The sequence below is a fragment of the Syngnathus typhle genome, linkage group LG7 (genome assembly GCF_033458585.1).
Source record: "Syngnathus typhle isolate RoL2023-S1 ecotype Sweden linkage group LG7, RoL_Styp_1.0, whole genome shotgun sequence".
Taxonomy (NCBI): Eukaryota; Metazoa; Chordata; class Actinopteri; order Syngnathiformes; family Syngnathidae; genus Syngnathus; species Syngnathus typhle.
Window position 1 is genome coordinate 16,071,066 of NC_083744.1, and position 20,772 is coordinate 16,091,837.

Below are 20,772 nucleotides of genomic sequence, written 5' to 3' on the forward strand. Positions count from 1 at the left end.
AAAATATCCCCAGCTGTATATAAAGTATTTACTCAAAATTCAACACAACGTGGGAGGGGGCGAGGGGGGGCAGATTGTAGCACAGACGATTGGTTGTGATGTCATCATAGAAAACCTCATTTCCCAGAAAGATTCATCAGATTATGAGCACGGCAAAGCCTCGCTCGCAACACTCGGCTAGCTGCACCATATGGTTGCATCCGTAAGCCACGGTCGGAGGGTTTAATGACAGATCGGATGTGCGACGCACATGCCGAGGGATGTCAGGGGTGTTGTGCCGGTGGGGGAAGGAGGGTAAAAAAACAAAAAAAAACACTCATCAAATCTTTGGAAGGCTGCACAAGGTCAGGTGCGCGGTCGTGGGGGCGGGGCAGGTCGGGCCAACCGGACGCATGTCGACAACAAAAGGCAGATTGCTCGATTTCACCGCATCATTTCCGCCACCAACGCTGACCTATTTTAGCCATTAATAGCATTGAGCTTTCCTCAAATACTAATAGGCCGCCCAGTCCGCAATACGGGAATATGGCCAAAATATAGTGACACGGCCAGCCAATCCTCTGGGCAAATATGCACAGCTGCCGGCGCGGGCCAGCGAGAAAAAGTAAACAAAGATGGAGTGGTAATTAATGTTTACTAAGGCTGATGCAAGCACATGACATTTCTGCCGTGTCCGCTGACCACAAATGAGCTCCATAAACACGCAGACATGCCGCAAACATGTTTAAACATACGCTCTCAGGGCTGCCTGATTGGGAAGGAGTACACAGGGCCACACCCAAAAGAAACAATCGAGTAGGACCGATGATCCATGAATCGCATACAATCGCAATATGTGAAAGGAAATTAGGATTAGAAATGAAAAGAAAGTGACAAAGTTGATATTTTTGAAGAAGAATAAATCAACGGGAGGGCGGCGATATTTAGTTATCGCAAATAAAAACAACACAGGAATAAATTGGATCATTTTTGGGAAAGTCCAAAAATGGAAATGAGAGTAACACTGCAATGATTAAAAAAATTAATAATGAGGTAGAACGTTTTCATATATTGTAATATTTGCATGCAGAAATCATGCAAATGGATGGAAAGTTGTAAAAAAAAAAAGAAAACAATATTTTACTCGAATAAACTTAAAACAGTGAAGGTAAAATGTACTATGTTACGCTAATACAAGGAATTGCGAAAATGTAATAGGACAAAACTACACAAAAAAAGTTGGAATTAACTGACAACGATGTTGTAATTGACACCCAAAACATTTTACTGTTCACACAAGGGAAATTATACAAATAAAAAGAAAATAAATTTGATAATTTGAAATATGAGACTGCATAAAATTTTATTTTCCCATAAAAACAGATTAAAAGAATCAAATGGACTTAGGGCACAAGAAACTTTTTTTTTTTTTACTTTGTTTTGAAGGACAGCCGGTGACGGGAATAAAAAAAAAATCTGTGGAAGTGGTATGATTATTTCCAGCGACGTAAACACAATATGTTATATCGGGTTTTCACAAACGGTCTCCGGCCATCGCTAGATAAAAAGCATCATTTCTGGCGCATCAGTCAAAAAGCCTGCTTGTGTTTTCCAGTGCACGATTGTGATAATATTAGCCGTGCTGCGGTGAGGCAGGACGACCGAGAAAATGATTGATGGACTTGTGGTTGCTCTATAAAGGTCCGTAAAGAGAGCTTGGAGATAATCAACGCCAGGGTGTCGGCAACCCCCCCCCAACCCCGACACCGCACATGTGCACACAAACGCTGACTCAAGAGAGAGACCAGACGGGTGCTTCCGAATCATCGAGAGGCGACGGTGATGAAATTCTGAAGGTCGTCCGTAACAAGCTAGCCCTCGCCGGCCGGGTGTTTTGTTCCACGTGGGCCCCCCTTCCCCTCGTAGCGCCGTCACCTTCCAACCTTTGTGCTCACCCGAGGAGGGGGCAGGTGAGCGAGGTAGGGGTGGGGGGGTTGTGTTACATCCCTGTTTATCTGCCGGTGACCTCTAGCCGGCAATTCTGCACTTGATAAGGGGAGGGCTGGCCTCATAATGTGCACGGCGGCCCGATATCAGCCTTGTATCCTTGTGAAATTGATTACCGGGGGTCCGGGCGGCGTGCGGAATATAATAAATAGAGATGACACGTAAGGAACACACGCACGCAGACTTGTAAGGCTGATGGGGGGAACGCCGCCTCAGCAATTACCCGCTGGCCACTTAAAAAAGGGGTCACGCAGGGCAGGTTGGCGGCGCAAGGAGTTATGGTTATTTCTTCTTTTTTTCTGCACCCCCCCCGCCTTCCTCTGCATGGCAGTTGTACAAGTGAGGGGTCGCAACTGCACTTCATGTTTAAAAGACAACTTGTTACTGCCATTGTCCTGCGTTGGGTTTGTAGTCTGAGAATTCTTTTTGCATGAGTCACACTTAAATTTTAAGTTGGAAATTGCAGTCGTCTGTAAAATTACAGTACCGTAATTTTCGGACTATAAGTCGCACCGGAGTATAAGTCGCACCAGCCATAAAATGTCCAAAAAAGTGAAAAAAAACATATATATGTATATAAGTCGCTCCTGAGTATAAGTCGCCCCCCCCCCCTGTCCAAACTATGAAAAAAAACGCGACTTCTAGTCCGAAAATTACGGTAATCATTAGGCTTAATGAAAACAGTTGTATCACATGAATATAAAACAAATATTTGATAAAGCACTTTAAATAAGTTTCTTGTGATGGCAATACTCCTCAATAAGTAACCGTGCAGTACTATAAACCACTTGATATAGGTGAGGTGGGGCAAAAGGTGGGGCGCCCCACCGTCTGGTTGACAGAGACAAAAAACCACAGACAATTTAAGGTCTTCCCCTAAACAAAAAAGCCAGAGTGGCCACAAAAAAAAAAAATCAAGTATGAGGGGGGAACATCCTCACACAAGAGTAGATTGACACCAGTAATCTCAAGGCAGACATGCTAACCACTAGCCACACCGGTAACTGCCATTCCAACAAAACCATGCGTTGCCACCCGGTGCCCGGTTGTGTTGTCGAAAGCGCACCCGGGCGCTGGCTAAATATTAGCACACAACTCAGCATGTAGATGCGCTGGCTCGCCGTTTCAATGAAGAAATGGCGACGGCTGTAAGCTGCCAGGCAAAACCTTTATATCTATTTGTTCCACTTGTCTGCTCCTCAATGAGTTTAATCAGCTGAGAAGAAGCCGCGAGGGGGGGTGTTGCCTTACCCGCCCATACATTAGAGCGCTGCCTCCCCACTCCCTCCCCCTTTTTACCCTACACTCAAAACACACACACAACCTCCGAGCCCCATTCTCTGCGCATCGATGTGAGAGTTGAGGGTCCCCCCCCCCTCACCCCATTGCCTCACGGATTATCAAGTACACTTCAATTACTCCCGATCGATACACTCATGGCTGCAAAAGGGAGTGTGAGGGGAAATTAGACAGACTTTGGGTATGGCTGTGACTACAAAGCAATGGATTAACCCCGATATGCATCTCTTCATTTACATCGGGAATGGGCCCATTCTCCATCAGCGCCGCGCACATTCACGTGGGTTTTTGTGGGGGGGGGGTGGGACTTTGTGAGAGATTGCTTCTTTAAGTGCCGGGCAAGGTGAGGGCAAGCCCGACACACCATGTGTGCGGATTAAAAGCCGACCCACAGTCGCCACTGTAACGGCGCCGCCAAAAGAAAATATTCTGCCTTGAGTCCGTTTGCTTCGCATTGATCGCGACTCGTTAAACGTTCGACAGTGCGTCAACTCACAATCACTTCGGATATTTGTACAAAAAAAAAAGAAAAGAGAGGAAAAAAAAAAGAGTGTTTCCAGCCTTCGAAAAAAATGCATGTCAGCAAATATAACAATGGCTTGCGTCTGGTCGGAAATAATGGAAGGGTACTCGTCCCGCTGAAGTGAGAGGAAGGGGAAATGAAAGCAGTACTGTGGAAGAGGATAAAAAAGAAGTAAAAGTGGAGGAAGAGATAAGCAGTGGCTGTATCCCCCGGAGCACCCTTGTGAAGGTCTGGCCCCTACCTCTGAACCCCCTTCAGGTCATGTGACCTCGCTCTCCTACCCTTCCTCTCTGCAGAGGCAGTAAAAACACTCCAGCACCTGCGTTCCCCCCTCGCTGCAATGCACCGCTGACTATATTTTTCATCTGCAGACAAGCCAGCACACGAGAGGCGAGGCTTTGTGATCTCGATGGCCAAACAAAAAAACTCTGGTGAGGGCCCGGTCATATCGAGGGGGTGGGGGGGCGGGTCGCTACGACGTAATTACGATCTGACCTTCAAACATGACTAATAAGTTTGACGTAAACTGTAAGGCAGGCTTCACAGATACCAATTCGTAGCCAATTTTTTTAATGTGATCAAACTTATGCACAAGGTTGGAAAAAAATATATTAAAATGATTAAATCCTAAAAAATAAAAATAAATAAATAAACATGGAAAGGATGGGGTTCATCTTCAACCCAAAACAACCCCAAAATACCCTACAAATTAACAACAAAATTAAATAAATAAATAAATAAATACACATGGAAAGGATGGGCCTCATCAACCCAAAATAACCCCAAAATAAATAAATAAATAAAACACGGGGCTCATCTTCAACCCCAAATAAGGATGAGCGGTCTAGAAAATGGATGGCTAGCCCCTCAGGATGTTAAAATATCACTTGAGACTTTTTTTGCACATAGAGATTGCGTTAGAATCAATTAGTCAAACATTATCTCCTCCTCTGTTCTTTCTATTCTGTGATTCCGACAATTTGTTCGGGTCACGCTAACGGCGGTCCGTTTACAACTCCCGCTGAACCATATCCACTCATCTCCAAGTCGGAGTCACGTTACACATTACGGGGCCGAGTGGAAGTTTTGGGTTTAAAATGGGGCCCCCTTCTCCAAATAAAGATGCCTCTCTAGTGAAAGCGCTTCACTTTGTGGCGAATTCCGCGGCCCTCCCTTCCAATTCGCCGAGCATCCTTCCAGCTCCCACGGTTCGCCTTGGAAGTGATCCGTCCCCGAGCGCTGAGCGGAGCTGCTCGGTGTTCGCCCCGGGCCCCTCGAGGCGCTCCTCGCCGGCCCGCTACGCTCCCTTTCTTTTGTCAGCCAAATGGATCCCAATTAAATCAACTGTTGTCCAATTAGAATTTGGAAGAATCTATCTTGTTCAGTGGTCTAAATCCCACCGCTTGACTTCTTTCTCTCATGTAGCTCCTTTCCTGGAATCGGTTACAGAGAAAATGAGACGAGCTATTTCCTGCAATGGGATACTCCTGGGTGTCTTTGTCGGTGATTTTTTTTTGGGGAGGGTTGCTCTCTGTTTGCTCAATATGTTAATAGCGCATTTATTCCACTGTTTGTAGGACGGCACACGAGGGACGTTATTACGGCGAAAGTTGGGTTAAGAGTGGTCATCCTGAGAAATTATGTATCGAGGGTTTAGTACAAACGAAAAGAGCCACATACACACAAGTCGTAAGAGGAGTTAAAAGCTGTACAATAAAATTAAAAGTACAGATACTTTGAAGACATTGAAAGGAATGGGGAGGGAAGAGAAAGAGCGCCGTATGCTATTGCTAGTTGGTATTGCTCGAAAATAAATGCCGTGTGTTGCGTGCGTTTTTGGCTACATGCTAGCTAGTTCCATTAGCCATGTAAAAATGTATTTTTGGATGTAATTGATGTTTGGAGAATTGTATTTCCCTGTAGCCAGCGATGACACGTTTTCAAAGCGGCGCCGCAACCGAAATTAGCATGCAAGTCAGAACCCGCCTTTGCCTGCTAGCTAACGCAGCAGTAAAGTCGCAATTACAATGAATATAAAGTTGACGTAAGACGATAATGACAAACACTTGCGGGCCATGAATATAAAATAAACGCCGTTTCGTAGTCCACTGCTAACCTAAGCTAACGCACTGGTAACGTAAACATTTTTTGGTAAATATTTCTTTAAAAAGCATTACCCTATGAATATTTGTGTGTACAACAAATCTAAAATCATACCTATAAATCAATCAAATAAAAAAACAAGTGAGAATGTCGAAAACCGAGCTTGCCTACTTGCATATTGCGACGCCGTATGGGCAACAATACTTCAAACAGAAGGCAAAACAATCCAAGGAAATAAATAAGAAAACAAACCCATTACACAAAATATTTCAAACGTATCAATAGCGTTTGACTTTGGAAGCTATGTGTCACAGTCACAGGGTGAAAAATGTGAGGAAGTGGCCTTTCCTCTCCTGCTCCAGGAGCAGCCACTCATGCGTCGCCCTCACACGGAGGCCACTATTTGATTAATACAAGGAGGGGCATATTTTAATCGACGCACACACGGACGGAGAGCCAACGGCTTGGACCCGAGCCACATCATTATTGCCTAATAGCCGTGTTCAGAAAGTATGCCCCATTGTGTTTCCTATGTGTGGGGCCAAACCCCCCCCCTCCTTTTTCGCCGCTCGAAATCACATCCAGCTAAACAAACCAGCGGGCCTGCTTCCTGTGGAGCCGCCATTCAAGTCGCAGGCACTAGTTAAGACCTCCTCGGCCCGCCGCTAGCTACCGGACCTCTCGTCGGAACCTTCCGCCCCGGCCGAGGCTTCTCCACCTTGGCTTCAAACGTCCTCCCGGGCTTTGTTTACATCAGCCAGTTGTTATCTTTAGAATAAATGTGGGCAATCAGCCCCCCGATGTGATGCAGTAATAGACGTGGCAATCACGGCAATTGCAATGCAAAGACAATAAAGTTACTAAATGAGCCAAAGTGCGCTCTCCCTGATTTTCAGCTGATTTATGAACACGTAATCGTCCCGATTATTTGCCACCCTAGCATAATAGTCCAAAGTAGCTGCTGTTAATGAGAATAATTTTCAGCACAAAGTTGATACGTCTTATTTATTCAGCACAGCCTTTCATGAGAAGGGCTAATATGTAAATAATCCAACCCGAGTTTTAGATGTTTGACGGCCCCCCACTTTTACTTTGTTATGCTTATCTGCATTAAGAAGGAGGCTCATTGTGTGGAAACAATGGACGCCCTTTCATGTCCATCACCGTGCAAGGACGGCGACTGACACGCAAACTCTTTCAAAGTGGACTTAAAAAAAAAAGTCAAGGCGAGGGGGGTGGTCAATATTATTCCGCTAATACTGTAAGTTAGTACGGCACAGCCAAAAGGATTATAAAAAGACTGCTAAGTCAACAGAGATAAAACAGGCACAGTGCTAGGATGAATAATAAAAACAGTAAAATGATTTTTGTCCAATTCCAAACGGCATGAACTTCCGGCAGCACTTTTTAACTCTCGACCTCAGCGCACCGGTTGGGAAAAGCGAGGGAGCTCTTAATTAATGTCGGGCCAGAGCACTTGTTGTTCCAGCTGCTTGCAGGCAGGTTAGCCGCTGTGTAATCATGAGTACATTAAAAAAAAAAAAAAAAGTAGTTTGATTTGTATCACACAACGTGAAATTGGGATGTGTAATTTGTAGCATATGGAGAACATTTTCAGAACTTCCAACATTTTGTAATCTCACTTACTGTAGGAAAAATAATTTCTGTTTTCTAATTCCAGGAGAGGAAGAATGAAAAAATAGAAAAACAATTAAAAGTCCCTCTTTTTTTCCTTCCCATCCAGACATTCCCACACATTTTTTTTTTTTTTTGGCAGAGCTCGGCCGATGATCTCCGGAGGATTTGCTTCACGAGGAACTTGTCAGGAAAAGATCCACATTTCCCAGGGACGAGTGTGGGTGAAAGTGAGAAGGAAACGGAGAGGCAGAGCACAAGTTTGAGTGAAAGCCAACAAAGTGAGAATTAAAAGGAATAGAGGAGTTCATGTATTGACAGGGCGGGTTAAGAATGACAAGGCTGGGCTCAGGCCGCGGGGGGATTTGGGGAGATCCACAAAGAGAGCGCGGTTCAAAAAAAAAAAGTGAAAAGGAAAAATGGCAGCTATCCGTCAGTGACTTTTGTACGTCGGGAGAAGCGCGGCATTAGGCGAGCCACGCAGAAACAAAAAGATCCTTTAATATGACTTTTTGTTCTTCAGAATGTGACCCGAGGAACACAAGTGCATTGCTAATCAGTTTAACCCTGTTCCACCGCTTCAACTCTGCACTTTCACATGATGCCGAGTTGACAGAAGTGCCAGGCCCACTCTAGAGTTAAGCGCGGCCCCGGTGCCCGCGGCAGGGGCAAAAGCCCCGACCTCCGAGGCGGGAGAGGGGGACGCGTCTCGTGGCATTTTGACATCAGGTTCAGGCACAATGGCGTTGGCTCCAACGGCATCTTTTGGACTCCTCAACCTGTCGCTATTATGATATTATGCTCATTCAAATGAGGGCTCATTGCTTTTGTTTTTTCATTTGTCTCCGGTGACATTTTGTTGACGGACTGGGTCAAGCTGGATGAGGAGTGGGTCACAAGCTGACAGAAATGTCAAAAATGCTTTCCTTGGCTATTCAAACACAATCAGCAGTGTTTGCTTTGCTCGCGATTGACAAGTTGAGTCGACGTCAAAAAACGGGAGGCTTGTTTTTGGTGGGCACTTGTCAACGACAAATGTAAAGAATTGATAAAAATAATACTACTACTAATAAAAAAATATATCTACAGGTGGACAGTGATGAGGACATCTCTCACGTGTACTGTTAAAATAAACCGACAATAAAAACAAAGAAAAGTTTTTTTTTAGGGTCATTTTGGTTCAATTTTTAGTGTCAAAAAGCAGAACAATTCCTAAAATAATTTGACTAAAACTGATCAAATAAATTGTGATGAATCAAACGCATATTTGGAACTTTGTCTTAAGTTTAACAACCTAAAAATTGTTTATGGGTCATCAGCACGTCACCAAAAAGTATTTTTTACATAAAACGTGCACACAAAACGTTTTTTCTTTTGGGGGGGGTGGTGTATTTGTGCCGTAAAACTTTTTTATTGCTCCCGAAACAAAACAGCATACTTGTAATTGGACGGATGACGCTACGCTGTAATTTAAATGAAATCTCTGTGGCTTGATTCCAACAGCAAGGCGGATCATTTCCTGTAAACTCCTGTTGATCCCTTAATGACTAATAACTCAAGGATGGCCCGTCTTGTTTTCCTTCGCTCAAGCTCGGGACGTGGTCATCCCGGGGGATCTCGAAACTTCACAAGCCCAACAGGAAGTCACAACCCGTCACGCCCGTTAGGTCAATAAGCTCTCGCGCATGGATTTCAGCTGTGGATATATTTATATAAAAAAAGAGATAAGCTCATTACGTTTGCCTCATGTGCGCCTCATGTTACGGAATTACGGAAGAGCGCTGAATCTTCCAGGAGAACACCAAAAAAAACACGAGTTGGAGTTGATAATGTTCATTAGAATATTGTTAAAGATGCAGCTCTGGATTTAGAAAAATAAATAAATAAATAAAATAGTGTGAAGACATTTACATGGCATTTAACTGTTTCTCATGATAGATGCAAAATCGATGTGTTGATGTGATTCTGCAAAAAATGGATTACTTCATCAGAACAACCCAAGCCTTTTCCAAGAGGGCCTTTGCACAGCCTGGCGCTCTGGAGAATGATGTCATAACATTAAGAGGATGAAATAACGCAGTCATTTTCAACGAGGGGAAGTCAAAATTCCCCAAACGGTCCGAAGTGAGCTGTCGCTCTCTCTCTTGACCTTTGTTATACAATAAATTCTCATAACATTATTGGAAGTTTAAACATTTTTCTCACAGTATTTTATTCTTTTTTTTAATTTTTCCCATGGCTCCCTCTTCCCCTCCAATATTCTAATCTACCAAACTAGATAACTGGCAAATTTTTGGGTTTATTTTTCATCTGTTATTACTCATCAACTTTTCAACCAAACTTCATGCGTGTGCACTTAAAGCAGTGGTGTGAGTTATGCGGCGAGTGTCTGACAGTGTTTGATCTATATTCACCTGAACCCAATGTGCATTTGGTGCTTCGAGTGCGTACATAAATCAAAAAGATCCAAAAGAGCAGGTGCGCGGCGCAAAGCCCCACACGCTCTGTGAGCTCAACTCCACAGCTTTGCTCCGCTTATTGCACTCCCGCGGTTAAAATAGGACCCCGGCGACAGGCTTCGCCGCTTCATTTGTTTCGGGGCGGGCGGTGTGGCGTCGGCGTGTGATACTTAAGTGTCGGACACCTGCATTTGCACAGCGCTTGCAGACAAAAGCACAGCGTGATTTAAGGAAAAACAAAAATAGACCGGAAAGAAAGCTGTGTATCAAAATATACACAACCAGGGTCACTTTGGCCTGTATCAAAAATAGAGAATGGACAATGGAAAGAATTTCAAGTACTTTGTAAAAAAATGATGCTTTTTTTTTTCCCCCAAAAATGAAATCGAAAATCACGACACACCCGAGTAAAATTAGCCTGTTTAGCACAATGCTACGATACAGCTTTTGCTACGATGACAACCGCAAACATGTTACCATGTTGTTGACCAAAATGCAGAATTTCTGTTTGACTTTTTAAACTAGTAGCCCTCAGTTTGTGACAAACCCGACGGACGGGGTTTCCGCTTGATAAATGGCAAGCAATAAACTAGCTTGCGCAGCGGTCTAAGGATACGTGAACAGTTAGCCGCATACTTTTCATTTAATTTTACATTTATGACTTGGAAGTGTTTTTTTTTCATACACACATACTAAAATATAACTTGCACTACCGCGTTAGCATGAGTTGGCGATAGCATTACAGCTACTTCCTTGAAATTGGTCTACGTTTACGGTATTCTTAAACTGTACCTTCCTTAGATTTAACATGCTTTATAAATGTCATTCATACAACATCCTCCAATTATTTGCAACTTTAATATCTTCACCTTTAACTGCTACTAAGAAAGCCCAAGAGTATAAACTCAGAGTAAAGCTGTCGGCCTGTCTCCCAATATACAATAAATAATAACAAAAACAACATTTTAAAACGTCGCAAGGTTAAGGTCTAACAATATAACTTTGGCACAAGGCCATCGGAAGCATTTGTGCACTCGCAGCCGTAATGTATTGCTTTGCAAAAAAAAAAAATGGGTTGGATATCTGAAGCTGGATATTCCCAAAGAGGAGTGCGTGTCAGTTTGTCTTTATTAGGCAACAAGCGAGTGGAATCAATGTTGGGGAAACTGTACACCTTCTTCTCTCTAATGTGCCATTAAAAGCCATTCAGAGTGACTGAACAGTTGTCACCAGAGCTCGAGAAACACTGGGTAATCAATGGTAGTTAAGAAGTGTAATTTATCACCTTGCCACAAGTGAGTGTCTACAAAGTGAGCCCCCCCCGCCCGCCAAGCCTCTTCCTCGTACTGGGGTTGGTGATGCGGTGATGGGGAAGCACACAAGGGTCAGGGCCCAATTACTCTTCATCTACAGAAGCACAGTTCAATTGGTGCATTATCTAAGCATATCAATAGTACAGAATTAAAAGTCATTGATTTGGTTCAAAGAAGACATCAGGCGCCGAGGTGCCTTTAAATGACGGAATGGGAGGAGCCCATTCAATGGCGCTTTTGTGTAATGTCATTTAGGCGCAGAAGCAACTTTATCAGGAGATGAAACTCCCGAGTTAACTTTTCTTTGGATCAGTTTTGGGAGGCTGGAGAACCTGATTTTGATGGGACTAACTCAACATTTTGATAAAAATAATAGCAGTAGAGCAGCGGATGTTTTCATTGGTCGTCTGTGTCGATAGCAAGAATGAAAAATGTAGTCCAGAAAGTAACATTGTCTCTAGATGATATTGCTATTTTTGTCACAGTTTGGATCGCAGCAACATGGCTGAACTCACGGCTATATGAAGTGAGTTGAGTTCACCGTTGAGTCAAGCGTCCAGAGCGCCTCTCCCAGGCAACATAACCCGACGGACAGAAATCAAAATGCTAAGAATCCATCACGTTGCGCATGAGCAATCGGTATGACCATGGGTGGGGAGGGCCAAAAGTGCCAAAAAGGGAGAAAAATGTCTATTTCAAGAGCATTATTATTTTCATTAATCATAGCCCCGCCATCAACCTACCCTTATGCCTTAGGGAGAGATCTATTATACGCTCCATTTAGCCACAGCCATATTACCTCGTATGTTTTCCTGGCCGACCAAATAAGACTTAAGAGATAAAACAATTTACTGTTCATTATGAGCCATGTCAGTAGAATCAATCTATTAACCTACGTTAACAGGGATGGCATGGCAAGATCCCGCCAACCGAAAGGAAGTAAAATAAATGGATATTTATGCCTTGTATGTCCGCGGCCATAAAACGAGCGGGCATTTAATTTGCCCTCGGCTCTCGGATGGCTCTATTTTTCCGCCGGGGCCGAGGCGCCCTGTTCGCCTTTAAGCAGCCCCTGACCTGTGAAAGATTCTAACAAATTAGCTTCTATTGTGAAGCCAAAGGTGCCATCAATGAGGAAATGCTCCAATGGGCCTAAAGTATGATGGCAGAGGCGAGGAACGGCGCAGGGAACTTTGACATGATTGAATTAACCCTTTGTGGGCAAGGTGCTGGTAAGGATGGTGCTATGGGGTGCAGAGGTCCATACTCTTTGTCTCACTGACGGAAAACAGGTGCCACTAAGGCTGCGTTCACACCGCGGGTTTTAATGTTCAATTTGGATTTTTGGGTGGGATCTGTTTTTCGGTGTTCCCTCAGTCCTAGTTTGTTAACATATATCTTATTTTCTGCACTATGAGGCGCACCTAAAAACCTCAAATTTTCTCAAAAGCCGACAGTGCGCCTTAATCAGGTGCGCCTTATATATGGACCAATATTGAGCCACTACAGCAGCGTGTCCAAAGTCCGGCCCGCGGGCCAAATGTATATATCTTATATATGGACAAAGTTTTAAAATGGGCCATTCATTGAAGGTGCGCCTTATAATCCGTTGCGCCTTATAGTGCGGAAAATACGGTAAGCATTCCCAAGATGAAAGAATGTTACTCGAAATTTAGAGAACCAAGCAAGTGAAGTAGATAAATATGAAAAACCTCCAAGTCATACGTTTGATTATTTGGTTGACTGGAAATCGCAGCAGTTTTTATATTTCTATGGTAACGGTCATGTTTGACGACATTGCCTCCCAACGACGGAATAAAACATGTTTTCGTTCAACATCCTGAAGAATGCTATTTAAATGATTGCAGCAGTGTAAGAATTATAAAGTCAAGCCGAAGCATCACATAAAATACGCCTCATATTACATTTAATCCAATTCATGTCAGCGCATGGTCAAAATAGTTGTGAGCGAGGACACGGACATTATCATATTTTTAATCAGACTTCAACACCTGTGACACTTTCCATCACGGATAGAGGAAGGTGCCACCTATGAATATATGTTTGGATAGAAAATTAAGTTCATAGGTCACCGGCGTCTGCGGGCTAACAGGGCAGGGAAATAGGCTTGTTTATTTTGAAGCCAACTCTGATTTCATTAAAACGGAAGAAAGGTCAGGATGACAAGAAGAGCGGCTTTCGGCCACACGGCGTACAACGAGCCACTGGGGTGTCTGGCTTTACTAGTTTGCAGCTAATTCTCTTACAGAAGATTGTTCATCGATTACACCCGCAAAAAAAAATATTGCAGTGGGATCAGGAGCAGAAATTTCAGTTCATTAAAATGAAAAAGCAACCAAAATATCAACCGGGCATTTCTCCACAAAAATGATGATTATTTAGCCTGCACGATGTGTAAACATCATTTGTAATCAAAACATTAGCTGGTCTGGCAGTTGCAGAGTTTACCCAAGGAAATGTATGTACCTTATGGCTTTAGCTAGAGCTAAAGAAAATAAATAAATAAAAGGGAAAGTCCATACCGGGGTATTGCCTTCGGGGGAGTCCAAGTGTGGAGAGGACAATGGGGTCAAAGGAACTTGATTTGTATCTTGTGTCCTGCGGGACGAGAGAATACACCAGTCAAATCCGAGTTACCTGGCCTTTGGCTACCTCCGTGGTCCCGAACAATAAACGGGAATACTACAAGATATCCATCCCGGAGGTGGTCAAAAGGAACGGATTAAAGCGACAGAAAATAAAATGAGGACATTGTACAGTACGACGACAAGAGAACGACATTAGGTTAAAACGGGAGCTCGTCATCGGCTCGGCAACAAATGATTTTGATGATCCGTGATTTTCTTGGAAATCACTTTAAAAGGGTAAAGTGAAAAAATTAATAATGGCTTTTAACATTAAGATGTTGGACTGAGCCATTTCCCGGCCTTATTTCAAAAGGGCATTTTCTCGGATATGCAAATGACGTTCCAGGTTTCTGTTTTATACGATGCGTTTTTTTTCTCGGGTGTCTTCATATAGTTTCGGAAAAATCAAGAATTAACACAGACTGGTTATGCAGATTTCCATGACTAAAGCGATCAGGAAAGCTTCATCCGATCCAAGAAATCCAAATGAATTATCAATTAGTGTAGCTTATTAGTGCATGTGGCACCTGCAGCCGACTCATGGCCAAACACAACTGGTTCCTTTTCACTTTCAGCATCGATTATTAAATAATAACATAATATATATTCTCTGTGTTTTGTTTTGAGTATCCTTGGAGTAGGATTTTACAAAATACAAAAACAAATATACAATTTCAGAATCGTTTTTTTGATGAACATTTGGACCCACTACACTGCTGTATTTCAAAGTTCTATTAATATTGTGCTGTTTTTTTTTGCAAGACTGGTTCGGTGATAAAACAACGAGAAACATTATAAGATGTAACACGAGCCTTTTTTTTTGCAAATCGTTAACTTCTAGCGTTATGTGTCGTAGATTTTTCCATGCTGAATTACTCACCAAAACTTTGTCCGTACGTTTACGTGAATTTGTACCGTATCATCTATTCCTTTTTGTACTCTGCCAAACTGAATATTCCTGCAGCTCTACGAAATCCTTCAAGACAGTCTTCGTCTCCATTTAGCTTCCTCGACTCACTTCACAGGACAATTCCACGAGTGCTTTTTTTTGTATTTTTCTGCACGGGTTTATTCAAAAGTAAATTACTAGGGCAGTAACCAACGCCGGACTCACCTATTTGTGTGTTTAATTGGCCATGTTGTCGCCGGAGTTAATTGGTTCTCCGAGTCCAGGTAGTTACTAAATGTTTGGCGGCATTAGAACCTCAGCACTTTTCCATTAATGGCGCGTGAAATGAAATGTTTGATACTGCAAATAAAATCAGTGATATTCAAGGATGTTATGGTTGGTAATGTGTTGAAACTGCCATTTAATGGGTGCCGGAAGATTGGGGTAGTGTCAGCCGGAACCGCCCGGGCCCTCTCCTGACATTCCTAGTTGCCTCTCCATTCCCTTAACGACTGTCGACACTGATTACACAGACCCCCCGAAAGCTTGGAGCTGGGGAAACGGTCTCTATTAGCAGTCCAATTAGAGGCATTAGCATTTTCAACTTCATTTTGATGCAGTGATTATGCAGCACAAAATATAAAGCTCATATGGAGGTAAATCAGAAGGCGAGAGGAAAAGCACTGGATACAGCAGGATCGGGGAATGAAGAGAAAAACTTTGCAACAATTTACTTGGAGTGTGTTTGGAAAAAATGGATTTGATGTCACATTTATCCTGTAGTTTTTTTTTTTTTTTAATAAAAAGTGTGTACCATAAATTTCGGACTATAAGCCACGACTTTTTTCGCAAATTATGAACCCTGAATTTTATCTGGTGCGGTTTATAGTCCGGTGCGGTTTATATTCCGAAAATTACGGTGTTTTGTGTGAGGCTAGCCGCTTTAGCCCGAATCCCGCCGATGTGGTGTGTGTTACTTGGCGACGGGAAAAACTGTTAGAGAGCCGTAAAACTGCTGCCGAACGTCAACGCGAAAACAAAAAATATTCACTTGACTCGTAACGGTTGGGAAACGTTGGCTTAAAACGTAATCAAAAAATAAATTGCTCATAGGAAATATGTCCACATCATTGCACTGCATATTTTGCTTCCCCCAACTAGAATTTTCAATTGCAGGACTTAAAGTAAGGAATCAATAACATATTGAAATGCCTTCGAAATGAATTCAAACCCGACTATTAATCGCAGGTGGAAAAAGCTTCCGATCGAGAGTCGTCTCGACTCCCACGACGACAACTGACGTTGACAAATGGTGTAAACAAAGCGCGACGCCTTTGGGTGACTGACAGCTTTTAATGAGCAGAGTAGTGTGACGCTATCGGGTGAGCATGGAAATGAGGCCTCAATCTCTCTTTGCAAAAGGTTACGCTCCTGGTTGGTAGGAACACACGCAGGTGGGCCAGATGCCCGCCATGTCATTGAAATCTCATTTTTGAAGCGCTAAATAGACGGTGAGGTGACAAATCCGGGTCAGATGGTTTGAAATTCAAGTCGGTCATACATATACGTATATATGTATTCATATAAAGAAAAAAGGAAAAAAAGAAATATATATATATATATATATATATATATATATATATATATATATATATATATATATATATATATATATATATATATATTTTTTTTTTTATTTTTATTTTTTTTTATTATATATATATATTTTTTTTTATTTTTTTTTGGGGGGGGGGGGGGGGGGATTAACATTTCAATGACTTAAACAGCCAGGGTTAAAATACTTGATATAGCTGCGGTGGGGGTCGAGGGGGGAAATAAACAAGATGTGCAACTTGTATATAATCTGTATGAACACGCGGCTGTTGTTTGCGATAAATATTCAGTTGCTGATGAGCGGAAGCGATAAGCGACGCGTCTTAGGGAGGTTATCGGGGAGGCTGCCACATTTGGATATATTTTATCAGAGTTTATCTGCCGTTTATCTGGCCGGCGCGTGGCAAAGCGCAGAAATCAAAACAAGGGCAAGATTTGGAATCAGAATGAGCTACTTAGGGAAATCGATAAATCTCTCAATGTAACCTTTTGTGTTGATGGACAATTATGCGGCATTTAAAGTGCTTTTAAATGTTAACTGAGCCATTTTTATATCTACTTTTATGTCTTAAAAGTCTGCGTTCACCTCACTCAAATGTTTTTTTATTATTGTTATTATTAAGGAAATGTCAATTATCCATACGGTCTCGGATCATTAACGTCAATGTACGACATTATATAGCAATACAATGCACAGGAGGGACCGAAAAGGTTGAACGCTTAGGAATATCCGATTAGCCGTAATATATTGAATAAATCCCATCTGTGCAGCCTGGCTGATTTGTTTTGAAGGAAAACGCACTTTACGCCGGCTGCGTTTTCCATCGGTAAATAAGTGAATGACACAAATTGTATTTCCTCTCACCTACACGTGAGGGGGAGCCAATCAAATAGCAGCCTGGCCGCCACTCACGTTATACCTTTTTGCCAATTAGGGACACCGAAGGTGGGACCTCTTTTGAAAGAGTGGCTTTTAGATTAATCATATTATACGTAGGTTGGGGGGAAACAAGAACGCTTCTTGACCTCCTCTTCCATAAGAATCCATTATCTTAAACTATCGCAGTAATCCTGGCTTTGGGGGGGGTGGGCTGGCGGGGGAAGGCAAGGAAGCAAGAATCAAGCCTAATAGATAGCAAATAAGATTAATCTATGATCTAAGTGCCGATTACACTTGGACCTGCCCTTGAACACTCAGGTGCAACCTTGAGATCTGCATCCGCTCTCAGACGCCAATTGGATTGAAAAGTCCCTTAAGGGTCCCGTGTGGCCTAGGCGCATTTGGCCAGGACCTTAACCCCATCAGAGTTGAAAGGTCAAGCGGCTCAAAGTTGACGAGAGCCAAGGTGTTAAATGTGATAGCTAATGGTGGCTTGTTAAAAAAAAAAAAAAAACAACGGAAAGAACATTCATGGGCTCGTACCCACACATTCTTCTAATATGATTTTGTGCTTCATTAAGCACATTTGAATTTTCTATTATGCATTTATTCACATCAAGTTGAGCATTTAACCTGCTATATTGCGACATAGACAAAGCATGTTTCAATACCTTAATAGAAAAAAAAAAATTATATTCGAAAGCAAATACAAGTATTATGTTGCGTAAAAAAAAAAAAATCACAAACTTAAACCAAAACAACACAACGGTCAGTCAGGCATGCTGGTAGACATTTGTGAAAAATAAACCACAAGCCCAAATCTCCTTTCACTTCTAATTAAGCACACGGCATTGTAATAATTGTTTTGTGATGGACTGCGCATGTTGAAGCTATGCAGATCAATACGCAAGACAAACACGGACACGGCGATCGATCCACGCCTTGCCTTAGTTTGACTCCAGAGCTGACTATTTGATTAATCTGCTAGGGCCGGCCCGGCGTGAAGAGCGTACAACAACATGATAGTTTCATGCCATTAGGACGGCCGGACTAATGAAATTTCATTTAATTTGTCAGGAAGAGAGTGCTAATGTTAAAAAGCTTTTGGGTAATAAAAAAAAAAAAAGTAGTGAGGAGAGATGTGAAGGAAAGCTTTAAGTAATTACTGGCTGTATCTGGGGTTCTTGTGATGGAATATTTACATTACTGTCATGAGGTCCCTGAGAGTAATTAAATTAGCGCCGGGGTAAGCTCTTTATTTCCACGTTTTTCTGAGAAAAAAAGGCCTAATATGTGAACAAAGCCACATTTCTCTGTCGTGGAATTTGCTTGGAGGCTTAGCTATTATGTCATATAGCATAATTAACCCTGCTGTTATGTCGTGGGTCAAACTGACCCGTTAGAAGTTATGAACTTATTCTGCCCTTGATTTTGTTCATTTATTTAAATAAATTACATTTTCATATTTGTGTATGATTTAAGATATAGCGGGTCACATTGACCCGTGGACATTGTTGGTAGGAGAGAAGAGATATAAATTGGTGAATGGAGTTGCAGTAACATCCACCTGGTGTGTTGTGGGTCAAATTGGCCAGTTTGAAAATGCTCACAAAAATGTAAATATCATTTTTTGGATGAAACAAAAACATTTGAATTTCTGATCTTTGGTGAATATCAACATGAATCCTCCTGTTCTGTTGTTTGCCAAAATGACCCATATTCAAAATATGCAATTGTTGCAAATGTTAAGTATTCACCAAAACATCAATAAAAGTCAGCTAGCTTAATGCTAACACATGATAGCTTTAGATGAGCAAATAAAACTAGCATCAATGTCGTCCGAGTCTTATAAGCAACGGAAATTTGTACACAAACAGTGCAGCAACACATGTAGACACTCATTTAGTTGCGAAACTTTTTTTTTGTCCTTTAATTGAATTCTTTTGGTATTACTTTCTGAATAATTCCAAACATAACAGGCTACATTGAACCACGACTATTCTCCGCAAGGTTCCGAAGCCTTTTAGCCTTGTATGAGTCATTGGGAGTATATTGAATTAGCAGGTAGCAGCCTCTCTGTTTAAGCTCAAGATGAAAGCCTTGTCATCGCCACAAGGGTGACAATGGCAGAAGTTGAGGCACGGCGAAATAATGACTGATGGCTTTTATAGCGGGGAGAGCGGGTTAAGCGTAATGCTATTACAGTTTATTTTCCAAGGGTACAGGCCTCATAATGGTGTTAAAAAAGGTCTTAAGAACAAAATAATCATAAATCGGGCGGGCGGCGTGTTGCGCGTGACATCTCTATCAGGCCACATCGGCATCCTTTCTCACTCCATTCCAGCCTCACCAAGACAGATGTGCCAGAGGTGCCACGGAAAATGTATCTGACCGCCGGCTTCCTCTAATGAATAACTTCCACTTGAGCTGCTGCAATGTAAGCAGAAAGTCCGCCGACCATGAATCTGAGCCGACGGCCGACATAATATAAAGGCGACAACACTTGTATGACTTCCATTTTCTTTGCTTTCTATTGATTTTCAGTTAATAACGCAGGGAAATACTAAACGGTCGCTCTGAGCACCTAATAAATCCTGTCTGAGCTTTTTTTATTGAGGCGAATTTAATAAAAGCAGCGAGCGGGGCTTGGGGATTTGTCTCGGAGTGTAGACAGAAGAAAAAAAAAAAGAAATCGGGATGAGCCGGGAAGGTTAACAGCAAATACTGCAAAAGTGAAATAGCTGAGCTATTTCATTAGGCTAAATTAAAAAAAAAAAAAAAATACAGAAGCTCTGCCTACCTGCTAGTCCGCAAACAATTCGATTTTTTTCGAGTGCTTTCTGTAGCACCTTAAGTTGCTGCCTAATAGGAAAGTAGTAATTTTTGCAGGTTAGCAAGTGGCGACACACAGACATCCGCATTGCATTAAAAATAATCATCTCTAATAATAATAATAATAGATCGGTTTTATATAGCGCTTTTCTTAACACTCAAAGCCACTTTACTTGGAAAATTCACATATAAGACTTTTATTTTAAAGGGTAACGATGTCAGATGAGTTTGGAATGATAATAGCATTTTAGCAAGACCACCACCGGGGCAGAACGCTTCCTGCCCCTTGCCCAAAAGATTCCTTTCACTTCCAATAAATACAACAACAGGTCCTTGGTTTTAAAACATATCTTTTTTTTTAAAACATTTATATGCTATGCAATCATTCAAATTATTATGATGTCTTATTTTTTGTTGAATGAAAATAGTCTATAAAAACAAAATATGTCAACATATACCGTACGACCATAAACATCAAATCACATCATTAGCTTAAATAGCATGAATGCTGTCAATGAAAGGCTCATTTAATGCATGCACTTTGTAAGACTATAACAATATTTCCATCCCTGAATTCACCCTTTGGTAAAG